Here is a 5,137-nt window from a genome sequence, read left to right as displayed (position 1 = left end):
CGGGGGGCAGGTGGCTCCCAGGGTGGGAGAGGCAGGCAAGGGAGGTCCAGGAATCGGGTGTGCATCCTGGAAGAGAGCCCAGGACAGGGAGGCTGACTCAGCGGTTCGTGGGGGATGTCAGGGGGCGGAACAGCAGGGGGATATGAGTGTGGGTGCGCATGCGTGTGAAAGGGACCCTGGAGGCCCAGGCTCACCTCATATTCCAGGCCCTTGTGGTTGAGGTTGTCGTTGAGAGTGAAGGTGGAAGGGTCGTGATGGGGACGCAGAGAAAGCTGCTCATCTGGCTGGTTGTGGACCACAAAGCTCATGACAGCCTGCCCCGTGGGGGCAGGAGAGTGGAGGCTGGAGGGAAGGCTATGATGTCCTGGGGATGGGGTGGGGAGGGGCTTCCAAGGGGGTGAAAGCCCCTGCCAACAGGGGGAGGGGCCACAGGGACAGTGTTGCTAACTACCCCTCTCCCAGGCTGCCCTCCCCTGGTATCCCTTTTGAAGGGAATCCAGATATTAAGGGGGAGGGGGCAGGGAGGGGCTGAAAGTCCGAGGCTTGGAGACTTAAGCCAGGGCTTTGGTGTGGGGTGGTGTTGGCACGGTAGGGGACAGGGCGCCCGGGACATGGGTCCCGTGTACTCAGCAGCTGCAATCCTCAGTCCTCAGTCCTCAGTCCTCAGCACTGTCCCCAGCAGCTGCAGCCACTGGTCCTCATAGCCCTGCTTCATGTGGATGTCCACGGTGGGCACGTTCTCATAGCTCCGGCCAGCCTGGAGTCCTGTGGGCGGTGGGCACTGAGCACCAATGGGCAGGCGCCAGCCTCCCCCCTCCTCTTGCCCTGGGCTTTAATCCTTGTGGAACCCATGTCTGGAAGCCTCATCTACTCAGCCTGATTTGCTCCTGCAGGCCCTTTATGTCTCAGTGAAGACATCACCTCTTCTGTGAAGCCCCTCAGGTCCCCCATGTCTAGGCTGAGGGCCTGTCCTGTGACTCCCACAGCCGCTGAGCTGCCCATCCCAGCCTTCAGAAGCTTGGCTCCTGCTACTGAGTATAATGGGTGATGTGCCGGGGGGCAACCCCGGCACAGCCCAATGCACCACCCTGCCTAGACCAGTGGCTGTCACTTGGGACTTGTATTTCTTGAATGAATGAATGAATGAATGATCACAGCCGTGCCCTCTATGAGTCCTCTCCCTCTTGGCAAGCCCTCTTTGGTGCCACTCTCTGGGTTTCATGTCCCTGGCTCACAGCCACAATTCCCTCCCGCGGGGGCCCTGCCTCCTCCCTGCCCCAGCCCCGCTCACCTCATGCCTGCCTCCTGACCACTGGCCGTAATGCTCCATTTCCTCCACCAGCTCGTCGCACATCTGGTCTGACAGCAGCGGGAACCAGTACACGTCTGGACATGGCTGAGGAGGTGGGGGAGGAAGGACAGGGTCTGGGTTGGGTGGGGGGCTGCCCTGGGAGACCTCTCCAGGAACAGCCAGGCAGCCAAAGGAGGGGAGAAAAGACCAGGAGTGGAAAGGGAAGCCAGGACAGGAGAGGAGCTGGTGACATGGGGGTCTGAGCACAGGGACGGCCCACTGCCAGCATGGGACCAGGAAAGGCTGGCTCAGAGATGGTGGGAGCAGCTCAGAGAGCACAGCACAGGTGGCAGGAGGTGCTGGGGTCCCAGGCTTGGAGCTTCTTTACAAAACTGTCGCTTCACCCATAACAGTAACAGCCCCGAGGACCACTGGGGTTGTGGTGGGTGGGGAGCTGAATGCCCATCTGGCCAACTTGTGCCTTTATTGGCTTGGCCAGAGCAGCCTGAGGCATCGGAGGGAGGAGTGCTGGGAGACCGCTAATCCAGGCAGCGGACTCAGGGTGCGAAGGCCACCAGGGCAGTCTGGGGTCCCGTGGGGGGCTCACCTGCTCCACAAGTCCCTGCCTTTCCAGGGCCCTGCTGTAGTTCTCGTGAATGTACTGCTCCTGCCAGTCCTGCGGCGGGGAAGGGTGTACACCTTGTCCTGTGCCCTCTTTGCTCCATCTGGTCCACCCAGAAAGCCCGGGCCCACTACCACGACCGCTTGTCCCGAGGCAGAAGCAGACCCTGCGGGTGAGCACTTGTGCGTGTACACGTGCATCTGCATCCTCCTTCGGAGAGGGGCACGCTGCTTCTCTGAGCAAGGGACCCTTCAGTCACCAGGGGGTTGTCGAAGATCTGCCAGAGGCCAGGGTGCAGATAGTCGGTGTCATAGCGGGAGGTGGCCAGGAGACGGCCAAATTCCTGCTGATTGCTGAGGTGGAGGAAGATCCCCTGAGGGGGACGGGGTGGGGTGGGGCACAGAGTGAGAAGGTCGGGTGGGGGCTGCTTCCCAGCACCCCAGGACAAGATTCCTAGCCCTGCTCACATGGTACTGCCAGTCTTGCAGAAGGCCATGTCTGGGTCGGTGTCACTGCCTGAGAACGCTTCCCTCTGGGGCAGCTCTGTCCTCAGCGTCTCCCATGGATCACGTCTGCCTGGGATATGTAGGCCATCTTCTTCAACTCCATCACCCCCAGGGACTCAGAGAGGGGGAAGAAGGTCCTTGGAGGGGTCAAAAGGTGAAGATACATCCCTTCAGGGTCCCACCACCTCTCCAAGACCTCTGCAAGAACATGGGAAACCCCCTCATTCCCACTCCTCCTACAAGGGTGATTCCTTCACTCCCTTCCTACCACTCCGGCTCACAATCCCCAGAGCAAAGGGAGGAGGCAGGATACTCCAGATCTTCCCCCTATGTCCACTCCAGTGTCCTCCACTCCCCTCCAACACATACCTTCAAACATAACCCAGAGGAGTAGACAGATGGACAGCTCCATCAGAAAATTTCAAGTCATTTCTCCCAGACTAATAAACGGGCTTTCCTCTTCCTCATGCTGAAGTTTGTTCCCTCCTTCTCCAGAGGAAGACCCGGCTCCACTCTAGGACCAGATGATTATTTGGAAAAGGGCTCTGTGGGAGCTCCTGCACACACGATGTCGACAAAGATCACCAATGCCCCTCTCCCCATTTCCCTTCCCTGCAGACAGCCTCTGTGCTCTTGTCTCTCTCCCTCTGTTCTCCTGCTTTTAATTTCTTCCTTTAGTTCTTGCTCTATCTCTTACTCAAGACTTTCTGTGGCTTTCCCTTTCTAATTTTTCTTTGTGTCAACTCCTATGGATCTGGTACCCGTTGGCACCCAGCTCTTGTTTTCCCTGCCAGAGACAGGGCCAAAGAGAAAGGCCCCTCCCCATGTTCTGATGACTCCTCATTTCCAGACCTCTTTTGTCAAACCAACCAAATCAACGAGTCATTATGATTTTTTCATTTGATGGCGTGGAGTGGGAAGGGAGGTAGAGAGAAAGAGAGTGAGAATCCTAAGCAGGCTCCATGCTCAGCACTGAGCCCAATACAGGGCTTGACCCCACAAACCTGGGATCATGACCTGAGCCAAATTCAAGAGTTGGAAGCTCAACCGACTGAGTCACCCAGGTGCCCCCTAAATCCTCCAATTACATCCTCCTTCCCTCTTTCAGCCAATTATACCTGTCCCTTCATATAACCTACATGAAGCCCCTTTAGCCAACATCCCAGGGGATACCTATACCAGCTACTTGGTAGGGGATATTGGTTTGGTTGGCGAATTGTTTATTGTTAACAAGAACATGACTTAGGTTTGGGATCAGGGTCAAACAATGACACCAAGGAGTTTAGGGATACTCTTAGCTTCCATGCCATAAATATAGCTTACATGAACACAGCGTGCCTGCTGTGGGGGCAAAGTTTGAAAACCAGAGCCCCACCTCCATTGTTCATTCTAGTCGGATGCTGATGTCTAAGGCTCTCCCAGGCAACCTGGATGAGGTAAGTCAGCATCAGGACCATGTCATCAGAAGGTGGTGGAAGCACAGACTCAGAGGATCCTATAGTGCCTGCTAGAGCCATGAGGACCATCAGGTTCACCCACTTCTTTTGTGATGAAAAAAACAGACCCCCAAGGAGGCTTGGGGCAGACCTCCAGTCTTGCCTAAGGTGACTCAGCTTGGACAGAGCCAGGCTAAAAGGTAAGCTTTCCTGGCCCAAGGCCAGTGGTGGGGAGACCACTTTTGGCTTATTTGGATCTCCAAACCCAGCCTAAGGAACAAGCAATTATTCGGTGTTTGGCAGGAGTCAGGAGTTAAAGGTTCCAAGGCCTGAGGGCTAAGAACCAGAGATGAGATCGTGGGAGGGAACCCCACTGCCCTCCACCTATGTGAGCAATTCCTGTGCAAACAACAAGCTGGGGACAAGCTCAGGCATCAAATTCCTTGAGACAGACAGGAACAATGAGTCTCAGAGAGAAAAGCAAGTTAGCTCGGGGCTCCCATCTATATCTCCAGACAACCACTCCAGCTGTTCCTGAATCCCCAGGAAATAACAAGCTGGTAGTTCTGTGCTGACTCCAGCAATTCCCCACTGCCCCAAAAAAGGACAGAATGTGAGCAACTTGTAGGCTGGGACACATCCAACCAACACTTCAAGATGTGAGGCTTCACTTGCCCTCCTTTGCTTTCAAGGTGGGGGAGAGTACTTCCAAAGGGGCTGTCCATGTCTTCGATAAAATTATTTGTAAGGGGGTCACAGGGAAGAAGGAAGAGCTTGCATCATCTGTTCCATTCCCCCCACCCCCCAGGCACTTTTCTAAACATGTTCCTTTTGGCAGGGAGCGGAGGAAGGGGGGGGGGACACAAACCCGGAAAGTTCCATAGTCTTGACCCCAGGGGAAGGTGGAGACTGGGAAAAAAGAGGGTCAGAGGTTCCAGGCCAAGCCAAAGCTGCTGGCTAGCCCCATAGCCTTGGTCCCCACTATGATCCCTTCCCATTCTTGAGAACAGCGCCCTCCAACGTGGCTCCTTGAACTATCATTCCCATAAGGTGTCTAGGCAGAGGAAGGGACAGCCCTGTGCCTCCAGGGCACTGGGGAGATACGGTTGAGGCACCTCTTAGACCAAATTCCAGGAAGAGAGGCAGCATAGCCTTTGCCCTCCATATTCCCGCATCCTTGGATCCATTCTTTCAATCTTGTACATATGAACGATCACTCTAGGTGGGGAGGAATATAGTCCTCGCTGGGCATGCTGGGAGCCCCCCTACCCCATCTCCACCA

Source organism: Hyaena hyaena, unplaced genomic scaffold (assembly GCF_003009895.1).
Source record: "Hyaena hyaena isolate Hyena2069 unplaced genomic scaffold, ASM300989v1 scaffold_228, whole genome shotgun sequence".
NCBI classification, from domain to species: Eukaryota; Metazoa; Chordata; class Mammalia; order Carnivora; family Hyaenidae; genus Hyaena; species Hyaena hyaena.
This window is presented reverse-complemented; position numbering follows the sequence as displayed.